The sequence below is a fragment of the Camelus bactrianus genome, chromosome 19 (assembly GCF_048773025.1).
Source record: "Camelus bactrianus isolate YW-2024 breed Bactrian camel chromosome 19, ASM4877302v1, whole genome shotgun sequence".
Taxonomy (NCBI): Eukaryota; Metazoa; Chordata; class Mammalia; order Artiodactyla; family Camelidae; genus Camelus; species Camelus bactrianus.
Genome location: NC_133557.1, coordinates 12586132 through 12600736, shown reverse-complemented (window position 1 = coordinate 12600736; position 14605 = coordinate 12586132).

The window sequence follows — 14605 nt, the reverse complement described above, 5'->3', positions numbered from 1 at the left end:
GATAAGCCCAGAAAAAGACCCATACTCTCAGAAATGGAGACTGAGGAGACTCAGAGAGGGGGAACCACAAAATGCCCCCTGGAATAATTTGGTCCAGCTTTCTCCACATATCCAGGGAAACTGAGTCTCAGGGAAAGGAAAGCATTGATCAAGTCTCACAGATAAGGAGTGGCAGAGACCAGGTCAAAAAGAGAAGCAGCGAGAGGGAGACATTCCTCTCCAAGTACCTGGATGCTGTCTCTTTCCCTGTCCCCATCTCTATCCCCAGCTCCCTGGGGGTCCCCTGGGGACACTGCACAAGAAGAAAACCAGACCTGGGACCACAGGCATAAAGGAATGATTTGGCCAAAAAGGAAGCAAATTGAGAAACTTAGACCAATTAGGAGCCCCTTCATACTGACATACAAGATTCACAGGAAGCCATCTCCGCACTCTTAGCCCTCTCCCGCACCTTCCTCTCAGCAGAGGTTGGGGGTGCAGGCACTCAGTCAGCCTGATACTGCCCAGGCTCTCCTGTCCGTCACCCCATTCAGTGACGCCACAGAATTTTAGAGTCAGAGAATCAAAGGATCCTGGAAGCTTCAACACCGGGCACGAAGAACTACAGGTCCAGGGCCAGGATTCCAGCCAGACGTCAGGCTGAGCTCATAAAAAGAAATCCTCTGTACCAATGGGCTACCAATTCCAAACATACATATGGTCTATAAAATGTATAGAAATAATTTCAAAGATACATTTTCAAAACAGGCAAAAGTAACAAAAATGATAAAAGTGGAAGAGTGGTCCTTTGAGGGAAAGTAATGATGGGAGGAGGCACAAGAGAAGCTTCTGGAATCCAGGAAACACTATCTGCTGAGCAGTGGTTACACAGGTGTGTTTACTCTGTAAAATTAAACCACCATATGCTTAAGATGTATACACGTTTGTACACCAGAAATTGATACATTGTAAACTGACTATAACTCAATGAAAAAAAGATGTATACACTTTACAGTATGCATGTCACATGAAAACTTTGTTGAAAATACATGGCCAAATTTGGCAATATCTATCAAAATTACAGATGCCCAGACCCTTTTAGGAATTTATCCTATAGATATTTCCCCATGTTACAAAATGATACAGGTCTCTTTCGGTGGACATTTAGATTGTTCTCTTTTTGCCATTACCATCGGGGCTGATGACTTTCCGCAAAGTGAACACACACTGTTCAAGAATCCAAAATGACCAGCATCCCCCTCACACCCTCCTTCAGTCACCACTGCTTCACCATCTATCCTGACTTACAATGTCACAGGCTAATTTTTGAAATTATATGAGTGGAACCCCACATTATGTATTCTTTTCTTCTTTCTCTCCACATCATATCTGTAGAACATCATTCTGTTTTAATTCTCTTCCTAGAACTTAGGTTGTTTCTTGTCTGCCTCCCTCCAAGCTCCTACTAAACGGGAAGAGCATGCTTTGGATTGCCAGCACCTTGCAGAGTACTTGCACATAATAGAAAGTCAGTAAGTATCTAAGAAATAAGAGAATTAATCAAACTTGATAGATAGTTTAGATTATAGCTTTAACCTCCATATGGGGTCAGAGGCTAAGGAACTCAGCTTAAGAGCCCAGAGGGTTGGGGAAAACTCTGCCCCTGTTCAAAGATGCTCAGAAAGCAGTGCCTAAGGCCCAAGCAATAGAATTAGCCTGGAGAATCAGAACTTTTAACAAGCCTAGGCTATACCAAATACAATGCAGGTCTGAATTCTAGAATTACCTCCTCAGTACACAAACCTGGGGCTGAGAAACCAACCCAAAAAAATGGGTCTAGACCTGCCCTGTAAGTTCACTTCTACTACCCATGGCACAGCTTCCTGCTGAGATGAGCTCATAGACAAACATGACAAAGCAATGAGAAAACCTGAGATGCACTGAGAGATGCAACGAATGCTACAATCTGCGAGGACTTGCGGTACCAACTCTAAACACCTGAAGTGCCATCCTGGAGCAGAGGGAGCCTGTGGGATTTGTGTGGCCTTGAGAGCAGAACAGTGGGGGCAGTTACCAGGAAGCAGAGTTTGGAGACACACACACACAAAAGGACTTTTTCACACTCAGAGCCAGTCAGTGCCTTGGAAGAAAGCAAGCCAGCCAAAAGCAAGGAAGAGTCAAGCAGAGGTTGCACATGGCTCGAGGCTTTGGTCTGGATGACCTCAGGCATCTGCTCCAACTTTAGGACTCTGGGATTTCAGGATTTTAGACCTCTGGATGCTTTGTTTCTTAACAACTACCCTCTCATCCCAATAACCCGCTCCCCGAGTAGCCAGTTTAGACACCCCAAAGTCTTTCCTCATGTCTTCCCTTCCCAATGTTCTAAGTACAGAGACAAGACATACATGCACCTCCGTTTAGAATCCTGGGGAGTTAGAATCCAAAACCATTAGAACCCTGAAGTGCTAGAATCCTGGGGAAAAAGACTTGAAGCAAATATGACAAAATATGAACAATGGTTTGTTAATTATTCTCAGTACTTTCCTGCATCTTTCACATTTCTCCTTTTTTTTTTTTTTAATTTAAAGGCTAGGGTGTTAGGAATCAGGAACATCAGAGCCGGAAGAGAAATCATCGTGTCCAGGCCCTTAGCTTAGTTGAGGACACCGAAACCCCAATGAGGAGAGAGGAAGGCCCAGGCCAGACTCCAGGATCCCACTGCAAGGTAGGCTCTCTACCGCAGCACGTGAAAACCAGGAAAGGAGAAGCAGCTTCGGGCAGGACCAGCATGAGGGCAGCAGGGTCACTTGCAGCCTGGCCTACAGCGTGTCCACTCTCCTGGGCTGGAGGAACTCTCTCTGGAAATCGCTCAAAGAACCACAATCTCAAGGGACTGAAGGTATTGACAGCAGGGGAAGGGCTGTCAGGGAGGGCTGGGCATTGGGCTTTCTAGCCTCAGTGTCTCCAGGTCCCCAGACCCAGGTGGCCCTGGACAGGCCTGTCGCTGCCCTAAAAGACTGATATGCTGTCTGCCCACTCCAGCCTACACCCCCCCACAGCACAGCCAGGCAACCTTGGGCCTAGGAAGAGCTGGAGGGAGGAGCAGGATCCAGGGAAGAAAGTAAAGTGGCCAAAGATAGAGATTGGAAGTCTGAGGGGGCTGGAGCCAAGCTGGGGAGCAGGGTCTAGGTGTTCCCAATTCCTCTCCACCAAAGGCCTCAGATCAGCAGTTGCCCAGAGTTCCGGAGCCTACAGCTTAGGAGCAGCCGGACCTGGACGCGGCTGCTGAGCCAGGGCTACTTGGAGGAGATTTCCATGAGCAATGAGCTGATGGAGCAAAGCCCAAAAGGGGCCTGGTACCTCTGACCTCTCCCCTTCTAGCCCAAAGTGCCAGTGGGGGAGCTGAGCACCAGAGAAGGCAAGGGCCGGCAGGTAGACAGAGAGGGTGTAATTTGGGACCCATCCCCAGCCCAAATTGCCACCAATGCACCCCAGTGTCTGGAAGTCCTTCTTTGGATAAAGACATTGAAGGACTCTGAAAATGCTACCACAGCAAGGAGGTATTGAATTCACACATGAATTCAATTGAATATGCATCTGACAGCTTCTATTCTGTGTCCAGGAAAGGAATGACACTCAAGGAAGATGTCAGAATGGAGAAGTTTGAAGGATAAAAGATTGGGGCACGTCCTAGGACAGCACCAAACAGAGTAATACTGTGGAGGGTAACGGGAGTGTAACTCTATTCAGGTTGGTCGGGGACAGCCTCTCTAAGGAGGTGACATTTAAGGCAAGACCTAAAGGGTAAGAGGAAGCTGGCCAGGGGAAGGTTCCGATCAGGAGGAAACAGTAAATACAAAAGGCAGAAAATAGCGTCGTGCATCTGAGGCTCCGTTACAATGCTTGTGCCATGGGGGTGGGAATGAGGGAAGAGTTTTACAAGGGGAGGTTAGACAGGTAGGTAGGGGCTGGGGCACTGGGAGTCTTAGGACTTTATTGCAAGTGAGAGGGGAAGCTGTCAGAGCAGGAGAGTAAGTGGTCTGAAGTTTAATAAGCATCATATTGGCTGCCATATTGAGAATGGACTGGAAGGGGCAAGAGATGCTACGGGTAAAGCAGTGCAGAGGCTGTGGCCATCCAGGGAGAGCAGGGGCCCGGGTAGCAGAGGCACTGATGGTAGAGGAGAGGGGACAGAGGGCACGAACCCAAACTCCAAGGCCAGAGCAGCCAGCCACACAGGCTGAGGCTGGGCCACAGGGGGCATAAGGGAGGTAAGGCTGGACGGAGCAGTTGGGCCTGGATTGTGAAGGGCTTCAAAAGCCAGATTAGCATTCAGTGCTTTATCCTGCAGGAGTTGGGGAGCCATCAAAGGCATTTTTATTTTATTTTTTTCATCAAAGAGCTCTGAGCAAGGGCATTTGACCGTGTGGTCAGATTTATGTGCTCACAAGATCCCCACGGCAGCTGGTGTGGAGGATGGACTGCAGGGGCGAGACCGGTGGCAGGAAGACGTACTTAGGAGGCGGCTGCCATAAGGGTCCAAATGCGAGGTGGTGAGGCCCAAAGAGGGGCCATCCACCCTGGCACCCTGGGGGTGGTGGGGCCATGCTTGTTCAAAGCTGGTCCCCCTCCTGGGGCCCTGGGCAGCTGCAGAGGGCCCAAGTGGGCCCTGGCTCTGATGCTTCAAGCAGAAAATAGGATGAGGGCAGCCAAAAGGCATCAGGGCTGTTTATCCGGTGGAGAGATGCCTCAGCATGGATTTATGGCTGAAAGGTTACTGGGGGGAAGGGGTAGGGGAGCAGCTGTCCCCCATTCTCACGAAGGACAAAGGAGGGGAGCATGGTTTCCTCTGCAGCAAGAGGGAGAGAGGTTAGACACATGAGGAAAAGTGTCCTGATGGGCATCAGAGGATGACAGAGATCATGCAAACCAACTCTCTCATTGAACAGTTGGGGAAACTGAGGCACACGGGAAGAAGCAGGTCCCTGCCCTAGGTCACACAGTGAAGTAAAGCTATGACCAGACCTGGCAGTACAACCTCTCCTTTCAAAGACCCCAAGGGTCTCCCAGAGCACTCCCCAAATCACCTTCAACTGCCTCAGAAGAATCTGGGATGTGGCTGCCCCAGAGAGACATGTGCATGTGTGGCCCACCTGGAGCCCCAACCAGTCTGTTTCTGGCATTTGGTGGGAGCCTCTTGTATCTCTCAAGGGTCTTGGCCTTTCTGTGTTACTGTCTCTCTCTGCCTTCCGAGATGCTGCGTTTCTCTGTCCTGGCCTCTGACTCAGTCTCTCTGGAGTAGAGCTGGGCTGGACCAACCTCCCACTCCACAGGGGGCCCTCACTCATGGGGGTAGAGTACCCCCACGTAGACAATGCTCGGGCCCAGTGCCCAGGCTGGAACAGGTGACAGCAGCTGTGGATCTATCTATAGCTCCCTTGCCCTTCAATTGTTCCGAACTTCAAACAATGGTTGGGCCCTGGATTAAAGACACCCCCACCAGCCCTGCAGAAATGGATCCCAGGGGGCAGGGGATGAGGCTCACGAGGGCCACATCGTGATCTCTTGTAAGTGCCAACTTCTGTGTGGACCTCCATGTTTCTACTTCTAGCTCTGGGCTCTAAGGCCTTGCAGCTCAGAGGCTGTAAGAAAAGGACCAGCGATCAGGGCACAGGGTGAATATGAACAGCACGCTGTGTGTGGGCCTGTGAGTGTAAGTGAAATGTGGGTTCCCTCCTCCTACCTTGGTTGACAAGACAATCATGGGCACTGAGCTGCCAGTTCCACGAGGGCAGAGACCTCGTCTTCCTTATTTTTACTGCATCCCAGCCTGAGCCTGGCCACAGCAAGTGTTTGACATACAGAACATCTCTTACCTCGGCCCTTAGGAAGCGTAAGGGTATGCTACGCAGTGACAGACTCATGGAGCAAGGATGAAGAGCACGTTATCTAAACAAGTTCATGCTGTAGAGCACAGGGAACTATATTCAATGTCTTTCAGCAACTTGTGGTGAAAAAGAACATGAAAATGAATACATGTATGTTCAGGTATGACTGAAGCTTTATGCTGTACACCAGAAATTGACACAACTTTGTAAACTGACTATACTTCAATAAAAATACATATGTACAAATAAAAAGAACACATTATCTAAAGTCAGACTGCCTGGGACTGAATCTTGGCCAATTAGCAGCTATGAAATCTTGGAAAATTACTGAACCCGTTAACGATGGATATTTATACAAAGCACCTACCACGTAGGATTCTGATGAGCACTATATGAGTTAAATCATCTGAAGCGGTTAGAACAGTTCCTGGCACGTAGTGGAGACTCACTATGTGACATGTGGGTTCCCCTCATTTTATATTACTGTTATTTCCAAGATGTATCATTAAGTGAAAAAAGTGAGGAGCAGAAGAAGGTATGGGATATGCTATCACTCAGGTGAAAATGGGGCAGAGAAGGGTTGTGTATTTTTGTGCTTACTGATGGAGGGACCGCCTTTGGAAGGTAGTAAGAAGCTCATAAGAGCTGTCACCTCCGCAGAGGGGAATAGGTGGCTTGCGGGTAGGAAAGGGAGAGACTGATTTTTTTTTTCCCCTGTGTATCCCTTTATACCCTTGAATTTTGCTAAATGAATAAGAGTCGCTTCCAACATATCGATCCTTAAAAAAGCAAGCCCCTACTCTGTGCCAGTGGGGAGGCCCTGGGGGATGGCTGAATGCCCTCAGCCCTAAGTCTGAGTCCCTGGGACACCCTCTTTCCTCTAGCCCAAAGGTGGACAAGATGAATCCATGCAAAATCATCCCAGAGCAAACAGTAAGCCAGAAGGAAGGCTCCCCAGTTTCTAGGCCAAGCAGCAGGGTGGAGGGGGCAGTGGAAAAAGGCTCCTGCCCTCTTCCCTGGCCCCAGCCCTCAACTCTACAGCCCAAGCTATTCTTAGAACCTAGATAATGCCAGCAGTTGCTGCTGCTCGAAGCAGCTTCCAGAACCACCCAGCCCTGCGAGGCCCAGTGGTGTCCCCACCCCCAGCCTGTTGGCCTCTCTGCCAGGTAAGGGCATCCTGCTCACTCTGTCTGCTGCATCCTGCAGACCACACACCTTCTGGCCACTGCAGATAGGTAAGGGGACTGAGTGTTGGGCCCCTCCAAGACTTCCCTTGCTGGGCAGCTGGGTGGAAACAGGAAGGGCTGAAGGATACCCTAGGGTATGGGGTGACCTATAGAGGTCACCATCTAGATAGTCTGACCCAACCCCAGCCTCCAAACTATGCTCAGAATACAAATGAAAGGGGTGGGGGCTCTGACAGGGGCCAGTCTGGGGAGCTGGGGTGGAGGAGAGCGGAAACAGCAGCAGGGAGAGGGCACGGGAGGGTCAGTGTATGGAGGAGGGAGGAAGCTAAAAAAAAGGAAGTCTGGGGAAGAGATGGCAGAAGAGGGTCTGACAGCTCTGGCTCTAGAAACAGACCTGCTTCAGCTCCGTCCCTTACTTGCTATGTAACCTTGAGCAGGTCACTTTTCTTCTTGTAGATTCCATCATAAAATGGGCATAACCTTATTCCACTGGGTTGTTGTGAAGAGTTAGAAATAATGTATATAAATAGCTTAGCCTGTGCCTGACATATACAAGCACTATGCAAATGTCTGATATTATCACTGGCTCCATTTGAGTGCAGTATTTCTTTTTCAGCTTTGCACCTGCAGGAACTAAGTTGGGCACATGTTAGGACTGCCTCTTCAAATCTTTTCTCTGTCATTTATAAGCTAAGTGACCCTGAACAAGTTACTTAACCTCTCTGTGCCTCGGGTTCCTTCTCTGCAAAATGCACATACAAGGAGTACCAGCCTTACAACATTGCTGAGAGAGATAAATGAAACAGTGCTCAGCCCATGGCAAGAGGCCAACTACATGAACATGCGAGCCATGGAGATGTGTATGTTGGGGTTGTCTGGTGGGGAAGGCTTGGGTCTGCCACTCTGGGGATGGAATTTGAGATAGCGCTGGACAGCCAGCATTCCGGAAGAGACATCCTTGTGGGCCTACCATGTGGGAAGAAAGTTCCCAGGATCTTCTAAGACCACAGCCACCCCACTCCCCAAATCCTGTGCCACAGCCCAGGCCCTCCTTCTGGTCTCAGGATTGGGACAGGCTTGTCTCAGCCTAGGTCAGCTTCCCATTTTACTGAGTTCAACAAACACTCTCTGATGCCCTCCAGATTGGGACTGGTTCTAGGCTTGCTCCTAAGGTCCAAGAGTCTGTCTGGCAGAGACAGGCATGGAGGCACAGACAGTAACAATCAAACAGGGCCTCCCAGGGGAGGGGAGCTTAGCCCAACTTGGAGTGGAGAATGAGGGAGGAACATCTGCCCTTCTCAAAAGACCAGTTACAGGTGGAGTGGGAGGGTGAGGGGGGTTGCGGTGCTGCCCTTGTGATCACGGTCAGTCAGCTTGGAAGGTGAAGGGCAGAGAGAGGCTCAAAGAGTTAAGCTTGGATCAGTGGGTCTACCTGGGAATTCTGAGGGGCTCAGGGTGACCCTGTGCTCTCCCACGTCTCTGGGTTTACTGCCCACCTCTCTGCAAATCCGGACTTTGGTAACTTAAGGGTGAGAGGCCTCCTTGAGCATAGCCTTCAGGGTTTGTTTGGTTTTTTAATGGGTTGAAAATGTTATTACAAATATCCCTATTTTCCTACCTAATGCTTTGGGCCTTTAATTTCATTCTTCAATTGAAATTTTTGAGATAACTATATAGTCACAAGCATTTATAAGAAATAATACAGAGAGATTCCCTGTATTCACATTGATACAATCCCTTGAGTTCATTCAGATTTTCCCAGTTTTACATATACTCGTGTGTGTGTGTGTGCATGTGTGTATTAATTTCTACACAACTTTATCACACGTATGTTTGTGGATCTACCACTGCAGTCAAGATATTGAACAGTTCCAACAACACAAAGGTGTTCCCTTGTATAACCATACCTTCTTCCCTCCCATCCTTAACCCCAGGCAACCTACAATCTGTCCTCCATTTCTAAAACTGTCCATTCAAAAATGTTATACAGGTGAAATCATACAGTATGTAATCTTTGAAGACTGGCTTTTTTCACTTCCCTGGAGATTAACACAAGCTGTTGCTTATATCAAGAGTCGGTTCCTTTTTATGGCTGAGCAGTGTTCCAAACCCTGGATGCACCAGTTTGTGTAACTCTTTCCCTCCTGAAGGATATATGGGCAGTCCTCAGTTTGAGGTGCTGTCTTGTCACCTGTGTCCTGGGGGGCAAAGGCCACCCATGCCCTCCAATTCTTGTTCCATTCATCTAGGGACAGATGCAAAGAACTCTCCCCATCCTCTCTACCATCTCTCCCAGACCAGGTCCAGGTTTCTCCAGCTCTCTGAGAGTACCGCGTTCCTGAGACCTTTCCTAAGCTGACATGGCATAAAGCAAAGAAGCAATTACCTTAGGACAGTCTTGCTAATGGATGAACAGATGCTCACACAGTCAGAGCTATGGCGGCTTGTGCTGAGATGCTGAGTGCAGTTCTGGGGAAGGAGCTCCGTGAGGCCACTCTCACTGACCCGGTGGGCGCTGCCTCTATCGGCTTGCTGTGAAACAAACGCTGAACACTATCTTCACTTTTTGCCTGTTTTCATAAAAGCAAAAATCCTCTTCAGATTTCTTTCTGTTAGTGAAAACAGGTTCTCACATAGGTCTTTTATAAAAGTGAGGTGGTGTAAATCAAGCTTTCAAGAAATAGGGGACACCTGTATTAGGATTCAGTCACTCTCAAGTATCCTAGACCCCAATCCTTAAAGACAAGCAAGAAGAGAGTCTCTATGGAGTCGCTGGACCTTATTTAAACTTGCAGACTATAAACTTATCTTTTGACCCTGGCCTAGAAGCCCTGCCAGCTCTCCAGCCTCATCTCAGGCAGCTCCATCCTCTCACTCACTCCAAGAATTTAGAAACCACACCAAGCTCCTTTCTGCTGTGGGGACTTTGACTCTGCCATTCCCTTACTTGGAATACTCCTTCCCCAAACTAGGGCATGGCTGCCTCCATCTTGTCAGTCAAGTCTCGGCTCAAATGTCACCTCCCCAAAGAGGCCTCCCTGGATTACACTGCCTAAATTAGTTCTCTATAAATGTTATCTCTTCCCCTTTGGTATGACATATCTCAATTATTTATTCCATGTATTGGTAGGTTGGCTTATTTTTTATTATCTGTCTCCCCCATGGACTAGATTCTACTCTGCAGCCTCAGCAGCCAGCACAGGATTGGCACAGAAGAGGTGGCCATGAGTACCTGCCCAATGGGCCACGTCCATTGGGGTAGGGACATTTGTCTCTCAAGAACTGTCTTCCCCAGGGGCCTCTCTCTCTGCTCCCTGCTGCCCTCTGGATATTGTGGCCCAGTGGATATTGTGACTCCTGCTTCTCACCCACCAAACCTGGGCAAGCTTCTCCTTTCTTTGTTCTCCTGGGTTTAGCTGAGCCAGGCTAACAATGCAGCACAGTGCTTAAGAGTTCTGGAGTCAGACTACTTGAGTGCAAATCCTCAGTTACTCTGTCCCTTTGATCCTCTGTTCATCATCTATAAAGCACCTACCCCACAGGGAACTGAATGAGATAATACTCATAAAAAGGAAAAGGTGCAATGTCTATAAGTGTTCAATACACGAACTTTACTATTCTTCCTCTCGATTTTCATTATCATCATCCCCAAACTCAGTAGAATAAACAAGAGAAATACATACCACAGAGACCATGAGAAGGTCCTCAAGAAAGGATCATTCCTAAGACCGTGGGACCCCGTTCTCATCCTTATACAATTCCCTTTTGACTTCTCTATTTCCAGCTCCCTTCCTTTTTGGTGAAAGTCTTGGGGGGATGGAAGGGCAAGACTATATGTCTCTCCATGAGGTAAGGCTCCCATTGCAGGTTTCCAGGGGAAGGAGAAATGCTCAATGAAATGCGGTATTTTTATGCAATGACTCATAAAGCAGTGAAAACAAATGAACCGGCTACCCTTATCAACATGGATGGATCTCCTGACCTAAGGCTGAATGAGAAAAATCAAGCTGCAAAGGAATACATATGTTACCATTTAAAGTCCAAAAAACAGGGAAAAAATATTATATTTGTTTAGAAACATATACCTAGTAAAAGGACTAAAAATGCATAGGGCCTAACTCACACCATATACAAAAGTTAATTAAAAATGAATGAAAGACCTAAACATAAGAGCAAAAAACTATAAATCTCATAGAAGACATAGGTGTAAATCTTCATGATTTTGGATTAGGCAATGGTTTTTTTTTAGATATAACACTCTAAACATAAGCAACCAAAGAAAAAACACATGAATTGGATTTCATCAAAATTAAAAACATCTGTGGTTCAAAAGACACTATCAAGAAACCAAAAGACATCCCACAGAATGGGAGAAACTATTTGTAAATCATTTATCTGATAAGGTCTGGTATCCAGAATATATAAAGAATTCTTGTAACTCAACAATAAAAAGACAACCCAATTTTAAAATGGGCAAAAGATTTTAATAGACATTTCTCCAAAGGAGATATACAAATGACCAACAAGCACATGAAAACATGCTCAACACCATTAGTCATTAGAGAAATGCAAACTGAAACCTCGAGATACCACTTCCCAGCCATTAGGATGGTCATCAAACAAACAAGGGTAAGTGAGGATGTAAAAAATTGGAACTCTCATACATTGCTGGGGGGAATGCAAAATAGTGCAGCCACTTTCGAAAACAGTCTGGAAGTTCCTCAAAAAGCTAAACAGAGTTACCATATGACCCAACAAGTCCATTCCTACGTATATATCTGAGAGAACTGAAAACATACATCCACACAAGAACCTGTTCATAGCAGCATTATTTATAATAGCAGAAAGTAGAACAACCCAGATGTCCACCAACTGATAAATGAACAAAATGTGGCATACCTACAAAACGGAACACCATTCAGGCATAAAGAGGAATGAAATATTGATCCATGCTACAACATGGAAGAACCTTGAAAACATGGTAAGTGAAAGAAGCCAGACACAAAAGGCCACATAGAGGATTCTATTCATATTAAATGTCCAGAATAGCAAATCCAGAGAGACAGAAAGCAGATTACTGGTTGTCAGGGGCTGGAGAGAGGGAGGAACGGGGGAATGGCTGATAATGAGTATGGGGTTTTTTTTGGGGGGGGGTGATGAGAATGTTCTGGAATTACACAGTACTGATGGTTGCACAATCTTATGAATATGCTAAAAACCACTAAATTGCACACTTAAAAAGGTTTAATTTTATAGTATATGCATTGTATCTCAATAAAAATTGCACAGAATAAACAACAAATTCAGGAGAACATTTACCTGGGGGGTGCAGTGGGGGGTGCAGCTGTAGAGCGGTACAACAGCACCTTCAGCTCTATCAGCAGTGTTTTATTTCACAAGCTGGGTGGTGAGTATATGTGTGTCTATTACATTAATCTTCATACTTTTCTCAATGTTTTCATAATAAATAAAATTTAAAAGCATTTACTGAGTGTCAACCTGGACTAGGCACTGGGCTACCTGGGTGGTATAATGGTGAGTGAAACTGGATCCCATCTTGCCCCAAAGTGGTGAATAAGGATAAGCAGTAAGTGGAAAAGAGGAGCTGTAAGTGAGTAATCTTTCTGGGCTTCTGCTTCCTCACAGATGAAATGAGAGCTGGATTAGAAGATTTGTCAGTATAAAATCTCTAAGGATCCTAGGCACTGAGAAGTGTGTCTACCCTTTATCGGCCCACAGCTTCAAGAGTTCATCATGCATGATGCGAGCACAGGCCCTGGCACTGGTCCCGGTGCTATCAATTACCGCAAGTGGACCTAAGGCAAAGGCCAACTGAGCCTATTTCTTCTCAGTAAAATAGAACAGTAACTCCCCCCTCACAGGATTACTAGGGGGTGTAAATGAGATAACACATATAAAGTGTCCGGGACAGGCCTGGCACACAGTAAATCCTCAACACATGGGAGAGTCCTCGCTTTGATTCCAAAGGCATTTCCTGAGCAGCACTGCTGGGCAAGGACTGTGCTCGGGTCTGGAAGACAGAGGAATTCCACTCTGAATGGCCCAGCAGTAGCCCCCAGCCAGGTGGGGAGACAGCCTTATAATTCCAAGCAGAGTGATGTCATTGCTAAAAAGAGACGGCAGCCACGTGCACAAATGCAGACCCTGGGACAAGAGGCCCAGTCTAAGCTTCACGTGAGGCCCTCACAGGGGGAAAGGCGACATACAAAGTTAAAAGATTGGCCTCCATTCACACTGCAGTGCAGCCCTCCTTGTCTTTTTTAACCTAACTCAGACTCAAATGTTCCCCCAAATCCTAAGAATAGAGTTTGCGGTGGATTCAGAAGTCAGCTTTGGGAAGCCTGAGCTCACGGCCCATCCCAAGATGCATGTGTGGAAGCACAGTGGCTCACAGTGTGAAGCTGCATGATCTCTGGCAAGTCAAGGCAACTCATTCAGGATATCTTGTCAAGCCTCCAAGTTCCCAGGTGTAGGGTTTGGTGAAAAGCTAGGTAACAACAACTATCAAGTCATTAGCTAAGTACTTGGCACTCAGTGAGCAGATCAATAAAGATTAGTTATTGTTGGGGAAAAAAAAAAACAGATTCCATTTTGAAAGTGAGGCAAGTGGGATTCGGAGAGGTGAGAAGCCTTGCTCATACTCACACTGCTAGTCTGTGGAGTCCAAATTTGAACCCAGGTCAGAGACATCAAAGGCTCAGTGTATCATAAACCCCCTCTGCTTCAGAATCTTTAGCAAGTTCCTAGCAGTCCACTAAAGGGAATCTATCATTGCCATGGAGTGAGAAACTAGCAAATGCTTCAGGCCAGAAAGACCCTAGGCAAGCTCCCTAATCCTGGGTTCCTTGATCTGGTATCCCTGAGTGACCCCAAAGAGGTCTCTGAATTCCTCCACATGGTTTCCAAAAAGTCTGTGTCTAATGGAGATTCTCAAAGGAGTCTATAGCCTCGAAACCAGACTTGACCTCACTTAGCATGTTTTGTTACCCACCCAATGGAGGTTCAGTACCCGCCTTAACAGGCTGCGAGGGGATCAAATGAGGTGGTTTATGAGAAGTACCTGAAGCATCCTAAGCTTTCACCTAAGGGAGGTTTCCTCCCTCCTCAGCTTATTTCCATCATTCAGTAAATGTGATTGACTATCTACTATTCCAGGTGCTGGGAGTAAAGTAGTGAACAAGACAGATGTTGTCTGTTTTCATGGAGCTCACATTTCAGTGGAAGGAAATAGACAAGTAAAGTTTACAATTTCAGATACTAAGTGCTATGAAGAAAACACATAGGAGATTGTGATACAGAGTGATCTGGGGATGTCATCTGAGGAGGAGACAACTCAAATACAAGAAGCCATTTATGCCAAAATTTAGGGGGAAAGCCATGTGGGTAGAGAGAGCAGGAAAGGTAAAGCCTCATTGGAAAGACCCTTGGCCGAGCCCCTCACTCTCAGTCCCATCACAAACTGGGTCCCCTTGAACAAGTCATTTTACTTCTGAGGCTCAGCTGCCACATCTGCAAAATGGGAATAAAGAC